Raw genomic sequence first — 12,629 nt, 5'->3', positions numbered from 1 at the left:
CTTGGAATTATAGAATAAAGTTATAGATAAGAATGTATAAGGCATGGCTTCTGCGAACGGTAACAGATTGATTATTATCAAAATGAAAAGTAGATATAAACTGGAGATAGAAGATATAACATCACAAATCCACGCCGTGATGTCTGAACGTTTTGTTTTTAAGTTATATTATAGTTATAGTTATAATTGTAACAATAGATAAGACTTTAAAACAAAGGCCAACATTACTTTAATATGAATTAATTTGTTTGTTAAAATGATATTGTTATTTCAAAATACCATGGCAAAATTTATTAACATTAGCAAAATTTCAATGGAGCATTCAATTTGGACTCATAAATAGCTCCGCTCGACATGGATGCGAAATTATTAAACTAGTAATAACAAAACATTGCTAGGTACATACCATGTGTGTACATAGGAAGAAGGGTTTTCATTTACACCTAAATAATTGACAAAATACAATCGGACATAAACGACAAAATTCGACATCATAAAGATAGACATTAGCAAACTTCCTTTGATTCTTTCGACTCGTGTTAATGCTTCTGTCACATTTCAGAGGATAGGTCTAGGGGAAATATTTTGGAAATTACAGAGAATGACATATATACTCTTGATTGGATTAGATGTTGTTATGGAATATTGGATTGCGATGATGAGATGGTGCAAGTTAGCTGCAGTTAAAAATGTCTGTCGGATCAACTTTACTTCGGAAACTACGTTATTGAAACCAAATGTGACGTTAAATTAACCGATTGAGACGACTGACAAGACTGTGTTATTTATTTCGGCCAATCGAGTTGGAGTGAATAGCATGGTACTTGTCTTACCGGAGTTGACAATTAAAAACAAGTGCTTGCTCCCGTTAATAAAGAAAATACAGAAAAGCGAAGAAACTTATCAATAGAATTTTTCCTTATTTACAATTGAATATTTCTGACTTCAAGGAAGACTCGCTTAGCAATAATTACGACAGAAATTTGATCGTTAAGCATTTAACGTAATTGGCCGGACTATCATAATTTTCGCCAGATATACATTTATACACAATTATTTACTGATATATGTATATGTGTCGTATTTTTGAGATGTTTGTTCATGATTCATGGCAGTCGCAATGGTCAAACGGCCATGGGCAATCGTGTTTTTTATACATAATAATACAAAATATGCGGTTGGACGGGTACAGAGAGGGATTCATACAACGACTCGACGCTGCCAATGTTGTTTGTTGATCGAAGCGCGGACGGCTGCGTCGGGCCATTGCATGAGTGACTTGCCCTCAGTTCGGATCGTATGAACAAAGCGAAACTCATAAACCTCTATGAAGCAATAACTGTTGTGTGTATTTTGTTCGGGTTACTTTTATCATTCGTAATATATTATAACAGCAACCTAGAAACTACCTCATGGTGCTGACGGTTAGGTTTCAGGATCTCCTCGGCCACCCGGCCAGTACACCTTTTCACGGCTATTTGGAGGCGATCTCAGAAACTGGACGCGCTTTATGAATAGAGATTATTTTTTTTATAACGATTAACACTCCGCTTGTTACACCTGGAGTGATCCACATCGAGAGTATATTTATTCTGTTAACAAGCAATATTATACAAATACAAGACGTTTTTCGTAGTTTTAGATCTAAACACGATGCTGGCGCGTTTTATTTCGACGGCATATGATTATTTTCGAATTATATTTCATCGTTGCTCAATATATTTACTAACGAGGTATATATCAACGTCGAACAGTATGTGCCTTAAAGAGGAAATATTATTTTAGACAGTGCTTTGTGTATGTACAGACAGCATCTAGCAATGATATATGATGAAGTTATTTTTAAGAGGGAAGCGATAGATTTGATTTACTATTTGATGACGCATAAGTAGATAGCATCCGTATTGATGTTTGTACACAGACAATGCACACCGTTACGAGTAAGCGATATGGCGAATATTGTGATATGCTATGCGAGTTCCACGCACTAGTCGATAGCCGACCGACACCGGCCGTGACACAGACCCGGACTTGACTTTACGGCACTTTTCGTTTGCACGTCGTGATCGCTTTTTACTCAATGTGTAATAACATCTTTGTTTAACATCTCGCAGCTGAACCGTTGACAGTTTCGTAGTTCTCCGGAGTACTTAGAGTTCATTACGTTGCGTGGTTTAGGGTACGTGCCTTAGTCTAATATAGAGTAGTTTATGACAATATCATCAGCCGGTCGCCATTCACCATCCAGAGGGCCCGGAGACTTACCCAACTGTCAGTTATAACGAGTGTCTGTTCCGGTTTAACTGCGGCGATCCATTGAGTAGCAGAGCACATGATGGTCCATTTTAATATTGATATTAGTTCACGTTGATTTATCTTAGGTGTAGCTAAAATCAGTGCAAGTATCAGTTACATTTTGGCACAATAAATACTGGATGAGTTAATTATTTTATGAAGGTTTGAAGTTATGTAGCTTCAGATAATTTTTCATGTGCAAATATGCTTTAATAAAATATGAAAGCTGTATCAAAGTTTATATTAGATAGTTTCATTTCATAAGAAAAAAGAGCTAAAGTGAAGGTCATCAGTTTACATGTTTTATCATGTAAAGGAGATTATTCCAACATGAACCGATAAACCTAATATACATATAGCTGGAACTGTGAAAATAAATATATCTAAAGTTCGATCCGACAGACATTTTTTCAACTTTGATGATCGGTAATCGTTCCATTTTGTAAAAAAAAAAAATTAAAAAGTGCAATCTAGGAACGTTTTATTCTTATACATGTTGGTTGGGTTGGGAAATGTGAGCAAAGCAACAGAACGATTAGTCTATAGATATCTACTTTGAAACATTATAATAATTATATAATCTCATAAGATAATGGTGGAGCAGCGCGCGCTAGTGTTGTGTCCGCGAAAGGAGATGGTGTCGCTGGATGTTAGAAGAATGACTTTGTAGGGCCAATGCTCTTTGTCGCACGCGTTATTGCAGTTGTTATCTCTTGTCCCGACGGACTCGCAAGCGTCAATGTGTCGACAGAGTGTATAGCGGGTGGCGTGTAGATCTGCGCAGGATTTCATTGTTGTGAGCTCTCGCAGTTCATATTAAGTGTCGACCTAAACCGTATACGTCTACATGTCATCTGAGTCCCTCGAGCCGATGCGAGCTCTTTCTGAGTGTCATGTCATGAGTTTTTTATATGATGGTTTTTTTCGAACGATGAGGGGAAATACGAAGGCTAAATAATTTACGTTCCAAGCCGAATGTGGGAAATGATATACTGATAAGTAAATGAGAGTATCACATTGCAAAATTGGTCTCACTGGATCATAGGTATAGGATAATTTAATTATACGCATATTATTCTTCTCTCTGGAACCTTCAGCTTTCTTATACGCTCTACTGAATCTCTGCATGGAGTATTTCAACCATTCGAATTAATTTGAAAAATGTTTGGACATATTCAATTAATGTTCCATAACTTGTATTAATATTAGAAGAATATATGTCTTTTGCAAATTACTTAAATTAATATTATAACAATTAATTATTAATATTTATACTTTTCGAATTACCTAACTATAAAATAATATTTTTCTTTGAAAATAATTTGATGTGTACTGTACTGTTAATAATCTTTTAAATATCTGTATCATAACATTCAAAAAGGATTTTCCCCCATTTAATCTGATTGTCTTTAACCAACGTAGTATATAAGTACGAAATAAGAAGGCTTTACTCATAAGACGATTTTGACTATATCTAAGCCTGAAAAGTCTAAAGTCAGAGAAAAAGCATTTAACCTTAAGCTTAATGTAACCGGAATAAAGTTAAAGAGAAAATTTTGTTTTATTTATTATATCCATATCACCTCAAAATATATGTTATTATGACTTTGCATCAATATACCGTCGTAATATAATTTGAAATCAATGAATATATCAGATCACCTTCGAATTAGCTTTTTGGCGAAAATGCACTTAAAGCTGATACTTTTATTACATCGCTTTACAGTCAAAAGGTAAGGTAAATTGTTGCTGCCCAGTTGATTTGTTAATCTCATAGCTTAAAATGTGGATAATATCGATCGATTTAGGGTTCTGATATACTTAATAAAACAGCCTATCCATTGAAAATAAGCTAAATCGGGGGTCCGATACGCGTGAAGCCTAGGTAAGGTAATTAATTATATAATAAGATTCAGTCGGGGAAGCAGCTACGTACACCATGATATACAAACAAAATATTTTATAAAACAATGCAAGAAAAGCATTAGCAAACCGCATGATTAAATGACGTGTTTTGAGCATGACAGATGCACTAATCCTGCCATTTGTTGGATGCAACAAATATTCAGTCAGTAAACAATTAATATATATTTTAATGCTAATTAGTATAAGTAAATCAAAATAGTGCGATATAAAATTAAATTATGTATATTGTAATTACCAGCACACTTTTATGACCTAATATTAACGTAGAATATTTAACCTGAGGCACTAAATACAATAAATCTTATTAATCTAACAAAAATAATAAAATAGAACTAAATAAATCTTATTGATTTTTTTATTTTAAAATAATGTACCTATATCAACTAAATTGTTTTTGTATATTTTTGGGATTTGTTTTAAGGTTTGTAATTTGGTAACTAATTTTAGCAGTTTTATTTAGAATAAAGAACTATATTTCTCATAAAATATAGCTACGTAATTTTGTAGAGTTGAACGATTTTACGATAACCAATAACTTATTAATTGCGTATAACGAAAAATTCAATAGGTTTAACATTCTAGTAATCCATTGATGTATTGATCCCTCTTAATTCGCGAATGCGCTCTGAGGCAGACTTTTTAAGTTTTAACTTAGTCGAGTCAGTGATAGTTCTGAGGTAAGTCGTGTTTTATTTAAAATTTTACTTTTTTGGTGTGGTTCATAATTTTTCCAGACTGTTATATCAGGGAAATGATAGTTGCGTGCTAAATTATCGATGATTGGCCAAAGGATTATAAATATAATCAAATTTTTGAGCACATTTTTAAAAAAATACTTCCGTATCCCCATGTTTAATATGGCGTTGGCCAAGTACTTGCATTTTTAGCAGGACTTTTTATGCAATGTAAATCTAAGGAAAATTGATGGTTATAAGTAATTGCATATAGCCCTTCTAGCTTCTAATGCTATCTTTATAGCTCGGATAATTTATTTTATCTATTGTGTAGTTGAACTGAAACTAGGCATACGTCGATATCTTGATTTCTCTTAACTCGCGCATGCTTTTTAAATGAATCCAGTGAGCTTTACTTTACTTTTCCGGTGCTTAAAACAAAAATGTCTTATCAGCACCAAATGTAAATATCAGTCCCAAAACTCTTAATGACCCCTTCAAGGACAATCCTTGAAGGGGTCATTAAGAGTTGCATGTGAAATAGAAAGTATCTATGTTTTTATATCCTCAGAAAATCATGAATATACGTAATTTTGTATTCTAATGCGTGTGCAACGATAACTCGGGTAATGTAATTCTGTCGATTGTGAAGTTGAGTTGCACCTACACATTTGGCGATATCTTACTTTGTCTTAGCTCGCGAATGTTCTTATCTAAGTAGACACGGAGATAGTATTGATGTGCGATATGTTTTTTAAATATTTTTTTTAGAGTAGTGCCAGCATTTCTTAGACAAAACAGAGGTGTCTCACTGTAGTACCAAAACTTCAAGGATTGAGCAATGTAATTACTAATTAGGTACTAATTGCATAATTCATTTATTTTTCGACTATGATGTTTAATAGGATCACTGTTATGAGAACAAAGCGTGTGAAAAAATTATGTTTCACTGGTTATAGATTTTTTCAAAAACAATACCTAAGACCATGTTCATAAATAGTTATACTAATTCATAAAAACAAAATCGAGTACATAAATCTATTCCCATTTGATGAATTTAATTTTTGCACAACTTTCCATCAACGTTTAATATCACCTTATAGACAAAGAAATGCATGTCTGGCAGTACATGTATTGTTAAAAAAAAATCTTGAGATTTGACCAATAGCAATGCTTCAATCATTTGTTGCACATCATGCGCGCGCAAAGTATGGCCCGGATAACATCTCCAGCTCCATATATTATGTAGAGGCGGAAGTCTAGTTCATCTAGGCATGCGTCGATGCATTGATTTCTTTTAGCTCGTGGATGCACTCTCCGTTTGCAATTTTAACTTAGTAGAGCCGGTAATAGTTTTGAGGTAAGACGTGTTTTATTTAACACATTGTGCTTTTGGTGTGGTTCATTCATATTGTTAAATATGAGATGTGTTTAAGTGTAGCATTCCCGATGATTGGTTCAATAATTTCGTAAAATAATCAGAAATAACGTGTTTTCAGTAAAATTATTTCCAAATTATGAAGTTCGTGTTGATACTAATTTGATAATTAAGTGCATTTTTCTTTTTATTTTCGTTTATCAATTTATATACAGGGTTTGAGCACAAAATATTTTCATCTACTTTTATATATATTATATAAAATAATATTGACTCCTAAATTTTTATCTCATTTGTTGTATGCGCGCGCATCAGTACGGCCCGGTTATTTTAGCTCTATCGATTGTGCAGGGTTTGTACCCGGGCATGCGCCGTAGTTCGATTTCATATTACTGTTGCTCTTTGTAATTGCAATACATATTGATTTGACTTAACTAATATTCAATTGAAATATTTTTTTATTTTGAAATGAATCTGTGAAATTAAAAGCTATTGCATTATGTGAAAAAGGTGCCACAACTCTCATACTTTTCCAAAGCCTATGACACATCTTTAGTCATAGTAAAATTATACTGAAATACTTTTTTATTTTAGAATGAATCAGGAAAAGCATTATGTGAAAAAAATGGCACAACTCTCATAATTTCTAAAGTTAATTATGACTTAACTTATAGTTGTCAGATTTTTCCAAATATTTATACCTACCACACATCTTTAGTCTTAGTATGGTACCACCTTCTTGCAATTCCGTTATATTGTCACTGTAGATTTGGACACATACAATCCAAAGCAAATCTTTCTCATGTTACATTTCTCTGTTTTGTTTTTGGCTAAAAGAAAACGAATTTGTTTATTTGGAATTAGTTTAGTATTTCGTTAAGCATTAAGTAAATTGTATATTCAATATAGGTATTCGATTGGAGTTCCACGAACAACAGCTACAGTGGTCTAACGGTAGACTTGAAGGGAGTCGCGATGACGACTACAGTGGAAGAGGAGGCGCCTGATATCTCCATCAAAGGTAGATAATTATGTAATTCAGAATATCTAAAATAGAATCCGAAATTCATATTTAGCTCCGAAAATATTAAAGTATTCATAATGTAATTCGCGGTTAGTAATGCCTTAGATTAGCTTTCTGGTATTATTGTTAAATGCTTAAGCGATATAACTAGCCAGTACTTGTGAGCATAAAGGCTTTACTGGTAATATAATTTCAATTTTTACGCGATATGTGCCATCATACCATGCCACGTGTATTTTGCCATCAGATTTTAAAGTTTCGCATTAAGATGCTAAGGCATTTATTTATCATCACACATTTTACTAAATGTTAGAAAGTATTTCCTCATTCTATGTATAATAATTGATAAGTTTTTATTAAAAATTTATAGGTTCGGAGCAATGCTCCAAACCACACTCGTATCTCCGAAACATCACCGACTCGACTCAACTTTTAGAGGGACGGACTGAAATCCGTCAGTACCTCGAACTTTTGCCGAACCTCCCCTGACAAACTGACGTCACGAGGCTCTGAAGAGGGAAGCTCCGCGTAGAGTGGGGTCACACGACAACGGCGTACATAACGGCATCATCTGACCAGGGCGACTTTATCGACGACAGCTTCTAATACATTAATGTGTGTTTATTTAATATTCGACGTTATTATATAATCTTCCTATATAATATAACTCATATAAGTGCGCACTTATGCATAACGAATATAATAATTTACGCCAAGTGCATTTTGTGGTTTCACGGTGCACTCAGGCGTGGGATTATTTGTTAAAGAGGAATATACATCTTCTGTTTGGGGTTGCTGTAAAGTTCACGATCACGAAAAGTTTTGCCTAATTGGGAAAAAGTTGGATGCTCTAACATCTCTACGCAAATACCCACGACACAGAGTTGACAGTCTGGATGTCGAAATTTTGATAAATCGGGTGTGTTATCTCTGGTTCATCGACCAGTGAAAGATGGAGGCTACGGAATTTTGAGTATAGTACGAGAAAAGGCTGTAGGCAGGTTTCATGCGAACGGTAACAGGTTGATTATTTTTAAAATGAAAAGTATACGTAGATGGGAGACAGAAGGTATATATATGACTAATTTACGCCAAGGCTTAATATCTGAATGTTTTATACCTTTGTTAATAACTTTTCATACAAAAATATAGTTTTAATAATTGGAACAATAGACAAAATGATAAAAAGCCATTTTATTTTTCTATGATTGAAATAGATAGTTCACGAGATTTTTTATTTAAAAATTTGCAACATTTGCAAAATTTCAATAGAGCATTAAATTGCAAATAAATAACTTCGATCGACATAGATGCGCATTTATGAAACTAGTAATAACAATTTATAAATACTTTCCCTGTGTGAATTCGAAGGTATTATAAGGTCTTGATAATAAGGAAACGGTCAACAGCGGCACACAGGTGAAGGTTTTGTATTCATCAATTATATTATTAGTATAGAATAGATGCTTACGTTATCACAGTCGAAAGAATCGGTCGAGAGTCACTTTACACCACATTCAGATCGTACCTAAAGAATTGCTACAATCGGACATTTGCGACAAAATTAGACACAATAAAGAGATTAACATACTTCCTCCGATTCTTTCGACTCGTGTTAATGCTTCCGCCACATTTCAGAGGAAATGTCTATGGGAAAGATTTAGGAAATACATTTTCAGAGAATGGCATATATACTCTTGATTGGATTAGAATTTGTGATGGAATATTGGATCGATATGATGAGATGGTGCAAGTTAGCTGCAGTTGAAAATGTCTGTCGGATCAACTTTATTATAAGCCCTTACATTAACAGCTTCGATGTTCGGAAACTACGTTATTGACACCAAATGTGACGTTAAATTAACCGATTGAGACGACTGACAAGACTGTGTTATTTATTTCGGCCAATCGAGTTGGAGTGAACAGCATGGTACTTGTCTTACCGGAGTTGACAATTGAAAACAAGTGCTTGCTCCCGTTAATCAAGAAAATATAGAAATGCGAAGAAACTTATCAATAGAATTTTGCCTTATTTACAATTGAATATTTCTGACTTCAAGGAAAACTCGCTTAGCAATAATTACGACAGAAATTTGATCGTTAAGCATTTAACATAATTGGACGGACTATCATAATTTTCGCCAGATATACATTTATACACAATTATTTACTGATATATATGTGTCGTATTTTTGAGATGTTTGTTCATGATTCATGGCAGTCGCAATGGTCAAACGGTCATGGGCAATCGTGTTTTTTATACATAATAATACAAAATATGCGGTTGGACGGGTACAGAGAGGGATTCATACAACGACTCGACGCTGCCAATGTTGTTTGTTGATCGAAGCGCGGACGGCTGCGTCGGGCCATTGTATGAGTTACTTGCCCTCAGTTCGGATCGTATGAACAAAGCGAAACTCATAAACCTCTATGAAGCAATAACTGTTGTGTGTATTTTGTTCGGGTTACTTTTATCATTCGCAATATATTATAACAGCAACCTAGAAACTACCTCATGGTGCTCACGGTTAGGTTTCAGGATCTCCTCGGCCACCCGGCCAGTACACCTTTTCACGGCTATTTGGAGGCGATCTCAGAAACTGGACGCGCTTTATGAATAGAGTTTATTTTTTTAGTAACGATTAACACTCCGCTTGTTACACCTGGAGTGATACACAACGAGAGTATATTTAAGAGTCCGCGAAGTATTCTGCAAACAAGCAATATTATATAAATTCATGACGTTTTTCGTAGTTTTAGATCTAAACACGACGCTGGCGCGCGTTTTGTTTGACTGCATTACCGTTGGTTTCAACTTATTCTTACCTCACCGCTCAATCAATTACCGACAATATTTTTAATTGAATTTTGCGTGTCGGCGTCATGTTTACCTAGTAATTTAGCAACGTCAAAAAGTATGTGCCTTAAAAAGGAAATATTATTTTAGAGCGCCTTGTATGTGTACAGATAGTTTAGTAGCGTTTAGCAAAGATATATGATGAAGTTATTTTTAAGAGGGAAGCGATAGATTTGATTTACTATTTGATGACGCATAAGTAGATAGCATCCGTATTGATGTTTGTACACAGACAATGCACACCGTTACGAGTAAGCGATATGGCGAATATTGTGATATGCTATGCGAGTTCCGCGCACTAGTCGATAGCCGACCGACACCGGCCGTGACACAGACCCGGACTTGACTTTACGGCACTTTTCGTTTGCACGTCATGATCGCTTTTTACTCAATGTGTAATAAAATCTATGTTTAACATCTCGCAGCTGAACCGTTGACAGTTTCGTAGTTCTCCGGAGTACTTAGAGTTCATTACGTTGCGTGGTTTAGGGTACGTGCCTTAGTCTAATATAGAGTAGTTTATGACAATATCATCAGCCGGTCGCGATTCACCATCCAGAGGGCCCGGAGACTTACCCAACTGTCAGTTATAACGAGTGTCTGTTCTGGTTTAGCTGCGGCGATCCATTGAGTAGCAGAGCAATGAATTATCAAATCAAATCACGGCGGTCAATTTTCATATGAATATTTATTCACTTTGGGTTATCAGACGATTAGTTGAAGTATCCGTTCCATTTGCTATGATAATTTCATGATGAGTTTGTGTTCATGTATCATGAGTTATGTGGTTTTAATGAAGTGGTTTGAAGTTATATAATTGTCTGACTTAATACTATCAGTTCACTGGTGTCTCCCAACTGGAAGAACAGACGATTATAAATAACTTCTGATCCTTTTTCACTAGTATACGTACTTTAACAAAATATGAATGCTGAATGGAATCGTCAATAACGGAAAGGGCGAAAGAAGAAGTGGAATGATTTTATTTCAACAATAAGATGACGTAGGATTATTACTATTTACTCATAAAATGTGCAAGCGATTGAATCTTGACATAGAGTCTGATAAATATATTTGAAGTTCGATCCGACAGAATATTTTCAACTTTGATGAATGATCCTTTTAAAAAACCCCAAAGTATAAGTAAACTTTGTTTTTCAATTTGAAGCTAAGAAATGATATTCATTGGTTACATACCTTGTTACGAATTATGTTATTTGTTTACATTTTATGATACGTATCTCTTTAAGTTATGTCACTTTGTAAGGATATCAATAACACGTTCCGCTTTTGCTGATGTTATACCCTTATGTACCGTAAGGCAGGCAGAATCTAGGAACGTTTTATTCTTATTCACATACACAATAAGGCGTGGGAAATGTGAGCAAAGCAACAGAACGATTTGTCTATAGATATCTTCTTTGAAACATTATAATAAATATATAATCTCATAAGATAATGGTGGAGCAGCGCACGCTAGTGTTGTGTCCGCGAAAGGAGATTGTGTCGCTGAATGTTAGAAGAATGACTTTGTAGGGCCAATGCTCTTTGTCGTACGCGTTAGTTGCAGTTTGTTATCTCTTGTCCCGACGGACTCGCAAGCGTTAATGTGTCGACAGAGTGTATAGCGGGTGGCGTGTAGATCTGCGCAGGATTTCATTGTTGTGAGCTCTCGCAGTTCATATTAAGTGTCGACCTAAACCGTATACGTCTACATGTCATCTGAGTCCCTCGAGCCGATGCGAGCTCTTTCTGATTGTCTTGTCATGAAGTTTTAATACGATGGATATTTTCGAACGATGAGGGGAAAGACGAAGGCAAATTATATACCTCTCTTTAAATGAGAGCACCACATTACAATATTGGTGTCACTGGTTCACAGGTCGGACATATTCCCCCGACACAACACAGCGTGGAGACTTAGGATAATTTAATTATACGCATATCTCTCAATATATCGATGTACGATATTGTGTAATTTCTTCTATCTAGAACCTCCACTCTCTAACACCTAACACTGTATTTCGTCATGGACTACTGTCACCATTTTATTAATTTAAATAACGTTTTGACATGCCCAACTTTCTCTGTATAATTGTATTAATTAAATATCTTAAATATTTCTAGTAAAGCTTTTTAAATTTTCTTTGAAAAAAAAAAATGTTTTCCTGAATAATTTAAAGTGTATTCTAGATATAATTTTCTTTTATATTTTCTTATCATAAGATTGTTTCCTATTTAAAATCTGAGTGTCTATACCCGACTTAGTGGAAGCACGAAGGCTTTACTCATAATTCGACTTTTATAATATCTAAACCAACGAACAAAACCGAATTTCATACGGAAATTCGCAGATTTCACATTAAATTTAAAGTCGGAGTAAAAGCGTTTTATCTTTAAAACTTATGTAATTTATTGAATAAATTAATGGAATTACCTGTTGTTTTATTTCGTACTTCTTTATAACTTTGG

At 34.6% G+C, this 12,629-nt stretch overlaps 1 long non-coding RNA gene across 2 annotated transcripts; it reads left to right on the top strand.

Moving 5' to 3' along the window:
* The first annotated feature begins 4,832 nt into the window (after positions 1 to 4,832).
* LOC124542881 lies at positions 4,833 to 12,593 on the top strand. 2 transcript variants are annotated; one of them, XR_006967400.1, is made up of 3 exons: positions 4,833 to 4,898; positions 7,183 to 7,294; positions 7,668 to 12,593. It is a non-coding gene; the product is annotated as an uncharacterized LOC124542881 (long non-coding RNA). The 2 variants fall into 2 exon arrangements; XR_006967399.1 differs by lacking the exon at positions 4,833 to 4,898 and adding an exon at positions 6,146 to 6,255.
* The last annotated feature ends 36 nt before the right edge of the window (positions 12,594 to 12,629 follow it).

Source organism: Vanessa cardui, chromosome Z (genome assembly GCF_905220365.1).
Source record: "Vanessa cardui chromosome Z, ilVanCard2.1, whole genome shotgun sequence".
Lineage (NCBI taxonomy): Eukaryota > Metazoa > Arthropoda > Insecta > Lepidoptera > Nymphalidae > Vanessa > Vanessa cardui.
The sequence above is the reverse complement of the archived record's forward strand: the minus strand, read 5'-3'. Positions and strand labels throughout refer to the sequence as shown.